We start from the raw sequence: 20,229 nt of genomic DNA, 5'->3' as shown, positions 1-20,229 counted from the left end.
TTTGTTGACCAGATAGAATTGTTGGGTGACAGAGTTGTTGTCAACTCATTATTTATTTGATTATTTTCAGGATTTAGACCGTAACATAGTACTGTAACAGCTCTCAGAGTCACAAATGATTTGCTCTTATCATCCGATCGTGGTTGTTGTACATCATTTCGCTCAGACATTAAACGGCGTAGACATTATACACACATACACGCGGATAGCTCAAAATGCGTATAGATAACACGCCACTTGACTTGAAAGTGGCGTGTATGTTGACGCAAAAGTCATGATGTCATTTTGCGTAAGGGGAGGTACTTGCCTAGGGGATGGCTGCCATGATGGAAGCCTGAACCAGGCAATCCAGGACCTCAGGATCACTAGAAACTTTAGCATGTGAAGGTGTGCCTGTAGCCTCTAGACTCTGCCCTTTCCTTGACCGAATGATGACATTCCCTCATCATGGAAGAGAAACCTCTCCCCTAAAACATGATATTTCCCTTGGACGATTAATGTCCCCATTTTAATATATATATAAAATGAATAACACTCTGAGTTCTGAAGCCACACCCACTGTGACTGTCTTTGGCTACAGCTTACAATCTCCTGATATAGTAACACTATTTTTTGTTTTGAGGCATCATTACTTAGATGTTTGGCTCCGTCATGGGCCCATAGGCTCACGGATCTCAGCCACTCAATTTCTAGGAGCATTGGATTGGTAGTATCATATGATTCATGCTGACAGTAGGGGAAGCAAAGAAATGGATGTTTGTCAAGTTTCCGAATCTGTTGCACAGCTTCTTCAACTATCACAGCCACTGCAGCCTGACATGTCCAAGATTTTTGTCAGTTGCTGTAGTTATTGTACATGGAGGCCCAGCAAAAGAAGATGTTGACAGTGGATCTTAATAGTAGATGCGTGGTGCATTGCACCACAATATCAATGTGAGATTGAGTCTCTGCTCGTGTTCCCTGTGACTGTCAGTAACAATGTGCTCTCACTCCTTCATACTGTCAGGGCTTTATACAAAAGGTTGAAAAAGCTAGTAGTTAACAAGTATTCAGCAGTGTTTGAGACTGTTGCTCTCGAATACAAAACACAGGTGTTAATATCTCTACGATTTATTGATGATTTGTTAATTTGAAGCTGTTTTCTCATTTGCACAGCTCGAGGTCACTGGAGAGCAACACACTTTCAATTGTGACCTGAGGGGGTCTGTTCATAAGCCAAAAACTGATTTAAAACACAATCTAATGACATACAGTATGTCAGGCTGTCAAAGCATTTAAGTATTTACATTACTATGAGGTTACACAAAATGTATGCAGTTTATACTTTAATATGAAAAAGGCAATGTTTCATTGAGAGAAATATTTCAGTATGGTAAGAAGCATATTGCGAGTAAATACTGTATACTTCAGTGTAATTTTCTTTGTGAACTTTGAGGTAACACTTTAACACTTTTTTAACACTTTTAATTTTACGACCCGCAAAAAACTCCGAAATTACGGTGTACGTTTCTGCAATTATCGCATACTTCCGTGTTGGTATAAGGGAACAATATATTAAGTTTTGGGTAATACAGGGGTAACAAGCAGATATACAACCTGTAAATAACGTCGTAAGTAAACCGAAATTACAGTGTATGTTTCTGTAATTATAGCGTACCTCCATGTAGGTAAGGGAACAATATGTTACGTTTTTGGTAATAAAGGGGTACAAGCAGATATACAAGAAAATTGTTTATCATTTAATTATTTTAAAACTAACAGGTACCTATTCTATTAATATATTCCAGGCAAAAATTTTACATTTGTTGTAAATATAAGGTCTCATATCACATTTCTCAGACTGATCTCATGAAGTAGCGTGTGTATGACACGCCAATTCGTATTTCCATTTTTGGCGGGCTATCAAGACGCATAATCGCCTTTCAGCGTGTTTATGAATGCCGTTGACTTAACGTTATATAAATATATGACTTACTTCAACCCCGTCCCTAAACCTAACCGTCACTGGGGTTAATGGCATTTATGACTGGAGATTTGACTGCGTGTACAGACACGCAGAATGATGCGGACGTTAATGGCGTAGACATATACGCATACACGCGGATAGCTCAAAATGTGTAGAGATAACACGCCACCTGACTCGAAAGTGGCGTATATGTTTACGCAAAAGTCATGATGTCATGTTGCATTTCTAGCAAAAAATGTTCTTGTGCAATTTTGTGCAACGTACCTGGGACAACATTTTTGCTAAATGAAAATACATACCAATACATATCACTGGAGTTTCCAACAGAAATGAACACTAGACACAATTGACACAATTTTCAGACACAATTGTGATTACATGGGCAGATTATGGATTATCCAAAACTTTTTTACCATAGTATATGATTTGTAAACGAATATAATTTGAAGTCTGCAACTTTGCATCATTAACCAGCTCTATATGTTCGGTTTTACTAATGTACTAAGCTTGCTCGGTAGCTCAGCTGGTATAGAGTTGTACTTGCGATCTCGGGTACAAATCCCATGAAAGACGAGTCACAATGAAAGATTTCAAAAACAAGCTAAAATGCCATGGTTACGATTGAGTTATGTCACATTTGCTTTTGTTAACACTATTTGGTAGGTTTAGGGTTTAGTATGTGTACGTTATTTTAAAATGGAGCATTGAGCTTTTTAACGCCACCCACTGGACATTTGAGTTCAGAACTGCAGTGAAACGTACAAACACCAGTGTAATAAAGCATTGCCATATTTACGTTCATCTGTAATTACTAAACATGCTTTTATTTACTGGACATTTCACTTTGAAACTGTCGTGAAAAGTGCACAAAGCAACATATTTTGCGTTTTGCAAAAATTTTGCAACAGGTATGTTTTTGTAATGAGCCGGGGCCGGTATATTCCATACACAAACCCAATCTTGCCTAATTACACTCAATGGATGCTCAAAACTAACAAGAGTCAAATTGCAATCCATAATTGGGTAATATGGATGACTTTTTTTGAGAATGAAAGCCTCACATGCGCAGTAATGAGTCATGTTTCAAAGCCTTTCCACAACACAAATCAATACCAGCACGATTAGACAGGATTCTGAGCTCCATCTGGCTATGTACCGGCCTTCGCATGCCGTCCTGAGGGACAAGACTGTTTACATCCAAAGTTTAACTCTGCTTGTGCGCTCACAAGATAAACTTTCTGGTCTACAACATTGTGAACGCAAAATGAGACATTTTTCTGTTGTTGGAGGCAGGGTGTATGTTGCAATTCGCAAGTTGTTAATTAGTAATTATTTCTAGCTTTGGGAAAACGAGTGTGAAGAATGGCAGGGAAGTAATTAAGTGCTCATCTTTGAGATTGAAATGCTTCAGTGCTAGATTGTGATAAGAGCTGGTAAGTGGTGTTCTATAGGTCTAATGGGAATTGTTATCCCGTAATCATGAGGAAAGGCAGATACAAAAAAAAAAAACATGCTCTGCTGCAGAAATGGGAGTTGAAGCAAGATCACGGAAAGGTAAAAAACATCAACAATCTTTAATGTAGAAAATATAATTTTGTAGCAATTTAATTGCAATGTGTCCATAAATGACATCAACTGATTTAGCACCAGTTTTGTCCCATCTCTATAATCCATTCCACCATAATAGTTCAAATAACTGTCACAATGTACTCAATGACTCAGGTTTTGACATCCTGTTGGGTCCCAATTTATATTAAGTGTACACTGAAACGAATAATTTGATAAAATGGACTTACTGTGTACATACATTTTTTTACATTGTACTTATATTTTAAAAATACCAGCATGTAATTACATCTGTAGCTGACCCATCCCTTATACTTAAACCTACCCGTATCACCACACCTGACCCTAACCTTACTCGTATCACACCTCAATGGCAGCAAAAGTGTTTTACAATACAACATGAGCACAATACGTACATAGTACTTAAAACCATTTAACATAAAGTGGGACCTACTTTTGTGTGTTTTTTAACATTTAGCAGCACACAGAAAGCTGTCAGTTTGTGAATACTACATTTCAGTTCTCTTTGATGGCATATTGCACTTGTAATAACTCTTTTTTTAACATCAAGCTTGTTCCAATCTTTAATACTTATTTGACCATAGGTCTTTATCGCTCTGTGTTAACAACTCCTGCACACAATAGCTTGCATGCGAGATAGAAATGATATAATAAAAGTTCAGTCAATTCACACTTTGTCATAGTCATGGCTAGTAATGAAGCAGACCGGTGAGTAATGGAGGTTTATTATGAACTGAAGCATGAAAACCAGCAGATATAAATGGGGAGTTGAACACATTGAAGAGAGTAGAATGAAACTTAGCTGATGAATAACAGTAATGTCCTTCACAAGTAGAGAACTGAGCAAGGCTGATGAGTCACAGATGTTGGCAGGTTTGTGGAATGGGATCGGAAGACGAGGACGACAGGTAAGGAACGAGATAGTCTGTGTGTTCATGGAAAGACGAGATCAGACAATGAAGAGGAAGAGTAGTGTAAGAATGTATATAGTGAACATGTGACGAGGTACGGGTGTGGTTATTAGTAATCAGGGGAGAGTGAATAAGTGGGTGGAGTCTGTTGGATTTAATAGGGGTGTTACGAACCCTGTTGTTAAGAATGCTCGTTTTGTAAGGGTTCAATAACATAAAAGGAGACGCAAGGCAAAAAGCAGTTTAAGACATTTATTTATACTAATAAATGACTGCACAATCTCACGTCTCTCATGTTCTCACTCTTCCCACAGAAAACTCACATTTTCTCTACACTAGACATACCAAACACTAACAAAATAAAACAGAATAGTGGCACAATACAAAGAACACAGGCTTGAGTTGAAGCTGATCCGATGTTTAGATGGTCATGACGCGCACGGAGTTTCACCGCTGCGTGTCTCACACTCCTGCACACACCGCTTATATGCTCAGCACGAGCCATCAGAGCAACGAACCACAGGTGCGCAAGGGAGGAGCCTACACTTAAGAAGAGACATTAATTAGATTACAAGACAAACATACACACACAAATACATAGGCAACACCCATAAGGCTGAGGCCGTAACACTTCTCCCCCTAAAGGAAGAATCAGACTTTTTTTTTTCCCTCTTCTTTCCCTCCTTAGAAGGGGAAAAGAAAACTGATTCTGCATAGAACCAGAGCTTAACTCAATCCACGAGACAACGCATCTGCTACCACGTTATCAGATCCTTTTTTATGACGGATCTCTAAATGATACGGCTGGACCATTAAAGCCCAACGCATCAATCGTTGATTATGGTTGTACATTTTACCCAGAAAAACCAGCGGATTGTGATCCGTATAAACAACGATCGGAGAAGAACTAGACCCCACATAAACATTAAAATGTTGTAAGGCTAACAACATAGCTAAAGTTTCTTTTTCAATCGTTGAATAATTCAACTGATGACTGTTAAACTTAGCTGAAAAGTACGATACGGGGTGGCCTATTTCATCAGCACCCTCCTGCAGCAAGACAGCTCCCACTCCAACCGCACTAGCGTCGACCTCAAGCTGGAATGGACGAGTCACATCTGGAGCAGACAGCACAGGTGCACTACAAAGAAGAGATTTAGCAGAAAGAAATGCCTGCTGGCACTCATTAGTCCAGTCAAAACAAACTTTAGGACTACACAACTTCGTTAAAGGAGCAACCACACTCGAGAAATTTTTGCAAAAACACCGGTAGTACCCAACCATCCCCAGGAATCTACGTAGTTCTCTCCTCGTAGTAGGCACTGGGTAACTGAGGACAGCAGTCACTTTTCCGTCCAATGGCCGTACCTTACCGTTTCCCACCTGCTTCCCTAAATAAGTGACAGAAGCCTTAGCAAATTCACATTTTTTTAGGTTTAACGTTAAGGAAGCAGCCTTTAACCGACGAAACACGTCATGCAAGGTCAACATGTGTTCAGCCCATGTAGTCGAATAAATAACTACATCGTCTAAATAAATGTTACAGTTAGGAACGTCACCTAAGACTGTGGACATTAAACGTTGAAACGTTGCTGGTGCGTTTCTCAGACCGAATGCCATGCGTTTATACTGCAGAAAAGAATCGGGGGTTACGAAGGCGGAGATCTTAGAAGCGCGCTCGGTTAACGGCACCTGCCAATAACCTTTCAAAAGGTCTAACTTAGTAATATATTTCGCACCCCCAAGACAATCAATGCAATCTTCCATCCGCGGTAACGGAAAAGCATCAGCCACTGTGATGGAATTTACCCTTCTAAAATCAGTGCAGAAACGTAAAGACCCATCAGCCTTCGGTACCAGAACACACGGTGAGCTCCATGGACTATTACTCGGGACAGCGAAACCATTCTGCAATAAATACTTAACCTCACTTTTCATGGCTTCTCTCAGACTCATTGGGCAACGATAAGCGTGTTGCTTGATCGGTAATGCGCTACCGACCTCAATGTCATGCTGAATGACATTAGTACCCGGAGGAACGTCATTGAACAAACACGGGAAACTGTCTATCAACTTCATTACGTCCTCTCGCTGTTCAGGCGATAGATAGGATAGTTGCTCAGGAAGCAAAGATAAAATCTTAGAGTTTTCAAAACATCCTCCTCCTAAAGCTTCCATGGATACATTCAACCCATCGTCCGCAGTATCGACAGGCAAAGCATAAGCCAACAATGAAACGCGCTCAGTATTTCCTTTAGTCACCGATTCACTAACCAAATTCTCAGGGTTCTCTTTTGGTTCGACACAAAAATATGGTTTCAACATGTTTATGTGACATAAACGAGTTTTCCGCCTCCGTTCTGGCGTGTGTAAGATATAATCAGTTTCATTCCACTTACTTTTTATCACGTAAGGACCAGAGAAACGCGCAGAGAGAGAAGATCCAGGAATAGGAAGCAACACCAAAACTTTTTCGCCTGGCAAAAAATTACGCATAACTGCTTTCCTATCAAAATGTTTTTTCATTTTCGTTTGTGACAGAGAAAGTGCTTCCTTCGCCACAGCACAAGCATTGTGCAAACGTTCGCGAGTACGTGATACAAAATCAAGGACGTTGGTCTTCACAGACGAACTGTTACCGAGAAATTCTTCCTTTAACATTTTCAAAGGACCACGGACATTATGTCCAAACACAAGCTCTGACGGGCTAAACCCAAGCGAGTCCTGCCGCGCCTCACGTACCGCGAATAACACCAAAGGAACTCCATCGTCCCACTCATTCCCAGTCTCTGTACAGTACTTTCTCAGTGCAGATTTTAATGTTTGGTGCCACCTCTCTAAAGCACCTTGCGACTCGGGATGATAGGCGCTTGATACTACGTGAGAAACGCCAAGAGCCTTTAACGAGGCACGGAAGATACGAGACACAAAATTCGAACCCTGATCAGTTTGGACAGTTTTCGGCAAACCGAATGTTGTAAAGAATTTAGTTAAGGCTTTAGTTACTGTCTTAGCCGTTATGTTGCGTAACGGAATGGCTTCTGGGAACCGTGTAGCCGCGCACATGATTGTCAACAAATATTGACAACCAGACTTAGCCCGAGGAAGTGGACCCACACAGTCAACTAGAACGCGCTCGAATGGTTCTCCAACGGCAGGAATAGGACACAGAGGAGCAGGTGGTACAATCTGATTAGGTTTTCCACTAACCTGACAAATGTAACACGTCTTACAGTGTGTCACAACATCAGACTTTAACCCTGGCCAGAAAAAATGCTGGAGCACCCGGTTATAGGTCTTAGTTATCCCTAGGTGTCCAGACCAAGGATGGTCATGAGCCAGACTTAAAACATGTGATCGAAATTTCGAAGGTACCACAATTTGATGCACCGCATTCCAATCGTCTCGCTGCTCAGAATTTAAAGATCTACTCCATTTACGCATGAGCACATCATCGTTCCAGTAGAACTGGTGATTACGCAGCGACTTTTTGTCATTTTCAACACTCGCACGACATTTTTCTAATGATAAATCATTTCGCTGAGCTTCGATCAGAATTTCGCGCGAGATGGGCAAATCAGAGATCAAACTAAAATCAAAGCCATCAGATGCCTTTAAAGTCGTTTTAGTCGAGTCAGGGGAGTCGGGAAGAACATCAGTTTTCAAAATCTGTGAAAAGACAGAATCACAAAGAGTATTACTTTCGTGAATGTCCTGTTTCGCCTGTGCTCGCGTTACAACAGCACTAAACACATTCGGCAAATTTTTACCAAGTGCATCAGCCTGCGAATCATTGCATGGGACATCAACAACTTGTACTACCGGCATTACCTTACCTCCAGCTATGTCATTTCCCATGATAAAATCCACACCTTTCACCGGTAAAGAAGGACGAACTGCAACCTCAAAGCACCCAGATGCCAAATCAGAAAAAACATATACTCGATGGAGAGGAACAGGCACAAAACCCATTTCAATACCCTGCACAATCGCACTGGTATTACATGCCGAATCAGCACAAAAACCCAGAATATCTGATAATATAAAGGACTGAGATCCTCCTGTGTCACGGAGAATTCTTACAGGTTTTCGGCTTTCGACCTTCTCATTTAACGAAACAAATCCATCGAATACGAAAGGCTGAAAACAGCTGTCAGGTGTCACAAGAGAACTGACGGATGATGGGGACACAGTTTTCACTAGTACTGAACCTCGAGGCTGGAAAGATGAAGAATCTTGTCGCTCTTGTTTGCGTTTTAAAGTACGACACTCAGCTATAACATGTCCCGTCTTGTGACAATAACTGCACTCTCGGTTAAACTTCGGACTGGTTGGAACCCATTTATTTCGTGAGTCGGAAAGATTTTCATTTTCCTTTAATGAGGAACCCCCACAGTCAGACGGACGCTTTGAAAACACAGTTTTATGCATTAATGCGTACTCGTCAGCTAACACGGCAGCCTGTTGTACAGTGCTGACTTTCTGTTCATTTAAATACAACGCAGTACGTTCGGGAACACAGTTCTTAAATTCTTCAATCAGCAAAAGTTCTCGCAAAGAATTATAGTCAGTTACCCTGCACGCCTTGATCCACCGATCAAATAAAATGCCCTTTTCGCGAGCGAACTCGACATACGTTTGAGACATGCCTTTGTTCGTAGTGCGAAATCGTTGTCGATAGTGCTCAGGAACTAATTCATACGCTCGTAATATTGCAGTTTTCACGGCATCGTACTGTACGCTTTCCTCTACCGAGAGAGATGCACACACCTCTTGTGCCTTACCTGAGAGTTTACATTGTAACATTAGTGCCCAAACCTCGTTTGGCCATCTTAAGGCAACAGCAATTCGTTCAAAAGCTTGAAAATATGCCTCAACTTCCCTCTCACGGAAGGGTGGAACAATAGATATATTTTTAGCCACATCAAAATGTGTCGAAAACGGCGCTACAGACTCAGATCCCACATCAGACGGCACAGAATTAACACCCGAAGTGGATGGACCAGCAGATGTCTCAGAATTAACCTCCAACCGAGATGTTTTGACGATAGATTTTTTAGGTACCTCTGAAGCAGCCTGCAACTCCAACTCCCGCAATCGCACCTTCATATCAGCGTCAATTCGGTACATTTCAATCTGATGCTTCAAATCATCTTGTCTCGCCTGAGCTTTATCCTGAGTTTCTAACTGTAACCGTGCTAAACGTAGCTTTAAACGGGAATCTGTACGCAAACCTGATGATTCTGCGGACAGCGACAAAGGTTCAAATTTAGGTAGTGAAAAAGACGGACGTACCTCCGCACCAACCCCGATCACTGGAGTAACTGGAACACCACTCGTTACACGTAAGGGCGGACTTCCTGCAGCTGGTATCGCCAACTCCGCTGCTGCAGTAGGAACAGCCTCAATAGAAGAAAATACCCCTTTATTAATCAGACTAGTCACTAAACAAGCTTTCAACTCTTCCTTACGAAGTGTTCTAGAGATAGAAATCTCATAATGTTGAGCAATAAGAAACAAATCATTTTTTCGACATGTCTCTAAAGCTTCAACACTAGGTTGATCTAAAAATTGACTGAGCTCAAACGTTGCCATCTTTATAAAAAAAAACGAAAAGAAAAACACGCAAAAGCAATCAGGATAATCCAACACCCTCTGGACCTACCTACCTAGCCATTAATCTAAATAATACCCTACCTAGTCTTCAGAGGGTACCGATTAAGAGATCGCTCTCTCCCCCGGAATACCTCCAAAAACAACAAACTAAAATAATAAAGCAAAACAATAAACAGTAAACCGTCGTCAGAACTGGCGCTAAGCACAGCCCTGCTGGCTTACTCTAACTAACCAGAGGATATTGGTCACCTGAATTAAATTAGATCAATCAAATTGCCACTACTCAAACACATATCTTGGACGAGCCCCCAATTATGTTACGAACCCTGTTGTTAAGAATGCTCGTTTTGTAAGGGTTCAATAACATAAAAGGAGACGCAAGGCAAAAAGCAGTTTAAGACATTTATTTATACTAATAAATGACTGCACAATCTCACGTCTCTCATGTTCTCACTCTTCCCACAGAAAACTCACATTTTCTCTACACTAGACATACCAAACACTAACAAAATAAAACAGAATAGTGGCACAATACAAAGAACACAGGCTTGAGTTGAAGCTGATCCGATGTTTAGATGGTCATGACGCGCACGGAGTTTCACCGCTGCGTGTCTCACACTCCTGCACACACCGCTTATATGCTCAGCACGAGCCATCAGAGCAACGAACCACAGGTGCGCAAGGGAGGAGCCTACACTTAAGAAGAGACATTAATTAGATTACAAGACAAACATACACACACAAATACATAGGCAACACCCATAAGGCTGAGGCCGTAACAAGGGGAAACTGTGAAAATGCGACTAAAACGAACAATTTTATCAATTTAAACTAAATGTTGGACTCAATAGTTCCTTACAACTTACTAAAGATCCAGTGATCCATGGATATTGACATGCAGCCAGGAATCGTATTGCCTGACATTTATGTTTGCCTGATTTCGACACCGGGGAAATAAAAGCAATATAGACATAAACATGAAGCAAATTTGCCTTTATATAAATACAATATAGGTAGGTCTAAATCCGGGTGATCACTTATATCAGTGTTATATATAGCCTATATATCATCATATCGTCCAGCCCTAAAACTTTATAGTTTTTTTTTTTTTTTTGGTCAGTGTTTATTAAAAAACCTCCAATAATGCAGAATATGCAATGATAAATATTTAATTGATGAGCTGTTAATATATATATATATATAACAATTCAAAATATATGGGTGTGGTATATAACTGGTTTTACAGTCCAGTTGTTTCTGTGAATTGCAGTGATCCATTTGCACCTCTTTCAATAGCAGTCTGTAAAAATATACCTCTGATTTTTTGTCAAATCTAGTTGTAGTCAATCGCAAAGCTCTTTCCCACTTTATACGCGACATTCACGCTGAAAACTAATACTGCCGCTCAGTTTTTTTGCCACTGCAGGCACTCCGGCCGACGGTGATGTCACGCGCATACCCTCAAAAAGTATAATATAGTATTTCAAATAGAAATTTAAGTATATGTATCTGAAATACTTCCCATCCTTGATTGCATATAATCTCCACTGTACAAATTAAATAAAGATAAATAGTTGTTAAAGTTTCAAAAGCTAATCGGTGAAGAGCAGTGAGTGATTTCCTTGTCTTTTGTTGTTTGATTAACATTAAAAACACAAACTGACAGCAGGAATATTAGGCTCCTGTCACTTTAAGACATAATGCACAGATCCTGCATACTGATACACATGCGTTCTTCACTTAAGACATAACCTACGATGTTTGCTAAGATACTTCCCAAGGCAGGCATGTTGACAATTTTTGTGTGAATTTGTCGTTCAAGCGCAAGACTTGAAAGAAAACTCAATATGAAGTAGCATGTGTATGACACACCAATTCGTATTTCCATTTATGGCGTGCTATCAAGGCGCATAATCGCTTTTCAGCGTGTTTATGAACGCCGTTGACTTAAAGGTTCTCTAAGCGATCCTGGGTGTTGACGTTCGGAATATTTTCAAACAAATCGGAGGCTAGCTAGACCCTCCCTTAAAAAACAATTTAACGTTACCCACCTGTCGGACTGGAAGCCCTTCTGCCGCCGGAGTTCTCGCCATCGTTAAAAAGCTTTGCTACTGATGTAAATTCGGAACTTCGCACATTCTTAATCCGACTCCTTTTTAATTTGTTCTTCAGAACGACGTCTCTTTGGTCATGTCGGCCATTTTTCAAATTTCCCTCTGATGCTTCTATCTCCTTCACACACACCCCCTTCATGGGGGGAGGGAGGCACTACCCCCCCCCCCATACCCACCCCCCAGACCCACCCTCAAATACTTCTTGCCAGTGATTGGCTGGAACACTGTTCGTTAGGTTTCGTGGTCCGGGTGAGACATGATTGTTTTTGTTGCCGTTTTCGGAGCCTGTGGTGTCTACAGAGACCGCGTTTTTTTTACAGTGTGTTTAGGGAACAGGCAGCTAGCCGATAGTGAGGAGACGTTTGATGTATGTGACAAAAAATGTTTTGGCCCCACATCGCTTAGAGAACCTTTAACGTTATTACTGTATATATAAATATATGACTTACCTCAACCCCATCCCTAAACCTAACCGCCACTGGGGTTAATGGCATTTATGACTGTTCCCCAACCATCCTAGGAAAAAAAAAAGATATCACTTACCTCAACCCCGTCCCTAAACCGAACCGTCACTGGGTTTAATGGCGGAGTGTACAGACACGCGGAATCACTCGGACGTTAATGGCGTAGACATACACGCATACACGCGGATACATGCGGATGGCTCAAAATGCGTAGAGATAACACACCACTTGACTCGAAAGTGGCGTGTATGTTTACGCAAAAGTCATGATGTCATGTTGATATTTGCATGCGCGCTTCGGATGAGTGCATAAATCTTCCCACAGAACACACGTGATTTATTTTTTGCATCATGCACTCAAATGTTTAAATGAGATTAGTTTCAACACAGATGTAAACATGTACTGTTCAGGTCTAACATGAGCGGAGAACGATCGACGGCTGACTTGAAGCAGTGCATGCCGGTTATAAATTTTGTCCAACTTGAGACAGCACCGACGTCACGAGACTGTGACGTATACCATCAAAATGAACTGCATGAACTCTGATGAAGACACAACTGTGTCATGATTGACTGATTCACTGCATGACAACGATCACATGTGTTTCTTGTCAGTTAACTGTTTTTAGAACAGTAAAAGCTCATTTTATGAAGTGGCGATGTTATATTGTTTCATATTTGCCCAAATAAAACTGATTAAAAAAATGTAGACCCCACTACATTGGTACTTATATAGTATAGGTTTATGTTCAACTTTATTCTTGTACAAATAGCAGTACATAAAGCATAAAATACATTTTTCCATTAGTGTTTTTGACAAAAATTGCATTTATTTCACTTCAGCTGTGGTAAAGTGCAAACACACTGCAAGCGTCACTACGGGAAGCAGAAAGTGTCCGACTTCACGATATCTTCTAAGTCAGAATATTAAATTGATTGGGACACTTTTTGCCATTGAAATGACTGGAGGAAAGTGTCCCAATCAACCTGAATTCCCCTATATTTAACTGCCATTGTGCAGACAGCCCCTGCATCTTGCTGCTGATTTCAGCCCCTGCTTGCAGTTCTCTAAAGGCTTCTGCCTGGAAGTATTTCTCATTCTCTACACCCGGCTGTCTTTACACCCACTAAGATACTTCCACCTTATAAATTTGTAACTTCATCACTGAAGCACTAAATTACTCAAATGGATCATATGACTAAATGAGAAATGAAAAAAAGCTCTGTACCTAGAGGGTGAAAGCCAAAGTACTGACTCTGTCTGCTCTTTCCACAAGCTTGAATTATGAAAGTCTGTTTGCTAGTCTGAAGATTTTTTAATACCACAGCCTCGTCTGACGTGACTTAAGTACATACCTGATTATTACTCATACTGAAATGCACACAACTTGTTTTCCATGGAAAGAATAATTAGGGCAGAGCATCGATGGTGAGAGGACCCTCTTGGAATTGCTCGGTTTATTTGCGTAATGTTTTGCTATGTTGAAATCATAAAGTTACCATTAGGGATGCACCGAATATTCGGCCACCGAAAATTTTCGGCCGAAAATGGCCCAAAAGTGCATTTTCGGTTTTCGCCCGAAAGACTTTTATCACCGAAACAATACGAAATGTTGTGATGACGCAAACAGAAACCGCGACCTGCACGTGCTTGTCTGAAGCAACATGTTTGCGGTGCGGACGTATTTCAGTGAATCTGAACCCGCGAGGAGACGGAAGCCTTGTTTATCCACCTATATCTGCTCTAAACAATGCGCGCCGCCATGACAACGACTCCGGATGCGAGCGGGTCAAGTAACTGTGGAGACTCGCGCTGCGGAGGCAGGCGAAAGTATGCGCAAGTCTCCTCAGACAGCGCGCGCACCGCTCCAAACGGTCGAGGCGTTTTACTTGACCCGCTCTCCGTTGTACTATTCCTTGAAACGACAGGGGACGACTCAAGTAACTGTCCTCTAACCATTAGGAATCGGTGAGAAGAGGAAAGATAAACACATGACAATGTTTATTTTTTAGTATACCACCACCAATACAAAAATAATCATGTAAAACCCAGTAAACCCTGAGATTATTAGTTGTGTGACATTACAAAAAAATATATATGGGAACATGTATAGAACTAAATGCTCTCTTAAATATTTTCTACATTCACTAAACATGTTTTGTTAAGTTTCATGTACATTTGTATTAATCATGGACCTTTGTTCATTTAAAAAGGCTTTTTATGCTATTGTATGCTACATTTTTAAAATGTAAGAAACTAATTTAGACGTGCAAAGGGTGCTGGTGTGATGAGAAGAAGTTTGCACTCGGCTTTGTTTTTGAGAGAACATTTAGTTTTAAAACCTTTCTGCAGGCCATTAGATTATTATTTAATGTACACATGAGTGGGGTCAAAAACATTTTAGTTTGAATTTTATTTTATACTGTGCATTGTGCTAAATAAATATTTGCATAATTAATTTATTTATATTAATTTATACAATTGCAATGCAATTGATTTTAGTAACGTTTGTACACAGTCATAGCCATAAATGCAATGATACTGATAATTGGCATAATTTCTTTCGGTGTTTCGGTTTTCGGTTTTCGGCCTTGGTTTCCTCTTTTTCGGTTTTCGGTTTCGGCCAAGAATTTTCATTTCGGTGCATCCCTAGTTACCATGATATCACATTGGACAATTCTTGTTTTTGTGGAGTCTTTCCATACAGTGACGTCTCTTCTTTTCTCTGAGGATGTTTACTGCCGTGGGAGAGACAACCTGTCACTCAAAGAGATCCACCAATGGCAACCACAACCATCCAATCAATCCATCAATAGCAAACCACCACCATCCCATTAATCCCTGTGAAAAAAATGTAAGTTCTGCTCTGCATTTTCTTTTTCTTTTTTACATTTTTTTTAAAAAAAAAATAGATATTTTTCTTAACTTGGATATGTGTCACAATAGGGAAGTAAAGACTTTCGCAACAACCGTTGAATATGAGAATACTTAAAGGAGTAGTTCACTTTAAAAAAAAAAAAAAAAAAATTTTGCTGATAATGATAATTTGCTGATAATTTACTCACCCCCATGTCATCCAAGATGTCCATGTCATTCTTTCTTCAGTCGAAAAGAAATTAAGGTTTTTGATGAAAACATTCCAGGATTTTTCTCCATATAATGGACATTACTGGTAACCAAACGGTTCAAGGTCCGAAGGACAGTTTCAGTGCAAACTGCAAACAGTTCAAAGGGCTTTAAACGACACCAGACGATGAATAAGGGTCTTATCAAGTGAAAAGATCGCTCATTTAAAAAAAAAAATAACAACAAATTTTTATAAAAATTTTATAAGCTCAAATGCTCACCTTGCTCTGTTATCTGATGCACACTCTTGACTCTCCTGTTCAAACTCGTTCATCAAAATGAATGAATCTTTTTCTGAGTCAATTCGTTCATTTCATTCGTTGAATCAACCAAATGACTTGAAAAAAGAGTCGTTCATTTTGAAGAACGAGTTCAAACAGGAGACTCACGAACTTGCATCACAGAACAGAGCAAGGCAAGTATTTTTAAACTTTGGTCTATTCATCGTCTGGAATTGTTTAAAGTCCTTTGAACAGTTTGCAGTTTGTCCTGAAACCGTCTTTTAGACCTTGAACCGTTTGGTGCCCATTGAAGTCCATTACATGGAGAAAAATGCTGGAATGTTTACATAAAAAAACCTTAATTTCTTTTCGACTGAAGAAAGAATGACATGGTTATCTTGGATGACATGGGGGTGAGTAAATTATCAGCAAACGTTTTTTTATTTATTTATTTATTTATTTATTTTTTAAGTGAACTATGTGGAATTTTAAACAATGAAGATATTGCAAACCGGTATTATTTAAATTTATTATGATAAACCCGTTTTGTAGTGCAAATAGTTTTACCATTTATGAACATGATTTTGTTCTAGTTTTAATTACCTATAGCAAATAATTCATCTTTAGTCTAGTATTCAAAGAAAATACATTACTTCTGCATTGCAAATTAAGATGGATAGTTCAACTCGTCTCATATCGATGACCAGTAAAACTGTTGAACCGCTATTTATAAATATTATGCCTAATAATATTACGTTATATTAATACGATTACTTACCGTTCCACTCAGAATAATCTGTCACATGTTTTATGCTGGAAAAGTTACATCACCATCTACAGACGGAAATGTGAAATCCATCCTATCTGGCCAGAAGTAGGGATAAAGCGTATTCCTAACGTAAAAATTAAAGAGGGATATCAAAGAAGAGGGAGGGAAATCCCCTCATCTGCCCTGACTAATCACACCCTGGTAGAGAATAAAAATTATGACCTAGAGTTGAACTTCATTGTTTTGAACAAAAATGTTGAGTAAATTATTAAAAAAATATATTTATAAAGACAGTTTACTTGTTTAGTGATTCAGTCTTTTTGAATGGATCGGTTGAATAAATGAATCAATGACTCACTCTTGAAAACAGTCATTTGGAAGGGATTTGTGAATGGTGGTGACGCTAAGCAACTGGCGCCATAGGTCACATGACAACGACAACATGGCGAATGTTGTAACACTTTATTTCGATGGTCCACTTTTAAACATTCTACTAATTATAAGAAACATTGCAGCTACAGTACATGTCAGCTAACTCTCATTAGAGTATTGGTAGACTGCAGTAGACTGTAAAGTAGACTTTTAGAGGTGTTAGTACGGTGACCCAGTTGTGCACACAATTTAAAAAGCAAACAGAAGTTCACAACACAGTGGAAACAAGCCACAACACAACGAAATCAAGCCACATCACAACAAAATCAAGCCACAACAAAATGAAGTCAAGCCACAACACAACAGAAACAAGCCACAATACAATTAAATCAAGCCACAACACAATGGAGACAAGCCACGACACAATGAAAACAAGCCACAAAACAATGAAATCAAGCCACGACACAATGAAAATCAAGCCACAACACAACAAAATCAAGCCACAAAAAATGAACACAACAGAAACAAGTCACAACACAGCGAAATCAAGCCACAACACAACAAAATCAAGCCACAACACAATGAAATCAAGCCACAACACAATGAAATCAAGCCACAACAAAATGAAATCAAGCCACAACACAACAGAAACAAGCCACAACACAATGAAATCAAGCCACAACACAATGAAATCAAGCCACAAAACAATGAAATCAAGCCACAACACAATGAAATCAAGCCACAACACAATGAAATCAAGCCACAACACAATGAAATCAAGCCACAACACAATGGAGACAAGCCATGACACAACGAAAACAAGCCACAAAACAATGAAATCAAGCCACAAAACAATGAAATCAAGCCACAACACAATGAAAATCAAGCCACAACACAACAAAATCAAGCCACAAAAAAATGAAATCATGCCACAACACAACAGAAACAAGTCACAACACAGCGAAATCAAGCCACAACACAACAAAATCACGCCACAACACAATGAAATCAAGCCACAACAAAATGAAATCAAGCCACAACACAAAAGAAACAAGCCACAACACAATGAAATCAAGCCACAACACAATGAAATCAAGCCACAAAACAATGAAATCAAGCCACAACACAATGGAGACAAGCCATGACACAACGAAAACAAGCCACAAAACAATGAAATCAAGCCACAACACAACAAAATCAAGCCACAACACAAAAGGAACAAGCTACAACACAATGAAATCAAGCCACAACACAATGAAATCAAGCCACAACACAATGGAGACAAGCCATGACAACGAAAACAAGCCACAAAACAATGAAATCAAGCCACAACACAACAAAATCAAGCCACAACACAACAGAAACAAGCCACAACACAATGGAGACAAGCCATGACACAACGAAAACAAGCCACAAAATAATGATATCAAGCCACAACACAACAAAATCAAGCCACAACACAACAGAAACAAGCCACAAAACAATGAAATCAAGCCACAACATAGGGCTGGGCGATATTGCCAAAAAGTCATATCTCGGTATTTTTTGGTTAAATGGCGATATACAATATATATCTCGGTACTTTCTACGTTTTCTATTTAGATAAGAAAATCTGTATATTTAAATATATATATATATATATATATGTGCTCATATGTGCTCAATGTGCTCATATCAAACTACTGTATCGATATAAACGGTATTTCCTCATTCCATATCGTTTCAAAAAAATATAACGATACATCGTACAAACTCGATACCGCCCAGCCCTACCACAACACAACAAAAACAAGCCACGACACAACAAAAACAAGCCACAAAACAATAAAATCAAGCCACAACACAATGAAATCAAGCCACAACACAATGAAATCAAGCCACAACACAATGAAATCAAGCCACAACAAAATGAAGTCAAGCCACAACACAACAAAATCAAGCCACAAAAAAATGAAATCAAGCCACAACACAACAGAAACAAGTCATAACACAGCGAAATCAAGCCACAACACAACAAAATCAAGCCACAACACAATGAAATCAAGCCACAACAAAATTAAATCAAGCCACAACACAACAGAAACAAGCCACAACACAATGAAATCAAGCCACAACACAATCAAATCAAGCCACAACACAATGGAGACAAGCCATGACACAACGAAAACAAGCCACAAAACAATGAAATCAAGCCACAACACAACAAAATCAAGCCACGACACAACAAAAACAAGCCACAAAACAATAAAATCAAGCCACAACACAATGAAATCAAGCCACAACACAACAAAATCAAGCCACAACACAATGAAATCAAGCCACAACACAATGAAATCAAGCCACGACACAACAAAATCAAGCCACAACAAAATGAAGTCAAGCCACAACACAACAGAAACAAGACACAACACAATGGAGACAAGCCACGACACAACAAAAACAAGCCACAAAACAATGAAATCAAGCCACAACACAACAAAATCAAGCCACAACAAAATGAAGTCAAGCCAAAACACAACAGAAACAAGCCACAACACAATGAAATCAAGCCACAACACAATGGAGACAAGCCACAACACAACGAAATCAAGCCACAACAAAATAAAATCAAGACACAACAGAACGGAAACAAGCCACAACACAATGAAATCAAGCCTCCAAAAAAAAAAAATCAAGCGACAAGCCACAAGTTTTCTTTGCCACTGAAGAAATACAAATTTATTCAATGTTTCATTAAGGTTTAACAGTATTTTCAACTGTAAAATGTATACAGTGTTTACCATTTTGAGGCCAATAAGATTAAGCCAAGCATTCCAGGTGTCACACATTAGCTTTTGTCTTTATGCGCTTCCTGGCCATTAAGTTCAAGATTCAGCTTTGCTTTTGTAATGGTAAAAGTGTGACCACGCTGGTCAGACTCATTAGATAAGCGTCTCTGGTAATCTGCTGAATCATTTACATTTGCTTTGTTTCAAGAGACTCCTCCTCAATTTAACTCCTCCAGATTAGCATCTCAAGGCACAGAAAACTGCTATGCTGATGAACCGAGGTGCCTGTTGAATCATATACATTTACTTTTGTTT

At 39.5% G+C, this 20,229-nt stretch overlaps 1 long non-coding RNA gene across 1 annotated transcript; it reads right to left on the bottom strand.

The window, feature by feature from the left end:
• Positions 1 to 4,702: 4,702 nt before the first annotated feature.
• On the bottom strand, positions 4,703 to 10,864 carry LOC148977522 (uncharacterized). Its single transcript, XR_016169649.1, has 2 exons — positions 6,297 to 10,864; positions 4,703 to 5,874 (listed from the first exon to the last, which is right to left on the bottom strand). It is a non-coding gene; the product is annotated as an uncharacterized LOC148977522 (long non-coding RNA).
• Positions 10,865 to 20,229: the final 9,365 nt, after the last annotated feature.

This window comes from Pimephales promelas, chromosome 9 (assembly GCF_988280905.1).
Source record: "Pimephales promelas chromosome 9, fPimPro1.hap1.1, whole genome shotgun sequence".
Taxonomy (NCBI): domain Eukaryota; kingdom Metazoa; phylum Chordata; class Actinopteri; order Cypriniformes; family Leuciscidae; genus Pimephales; species Pimephales promelas.
Note: the sequence above shows the minus strand (reverse complement) of the source record. Positions and strands in the feature narration are given on the sequence as shown.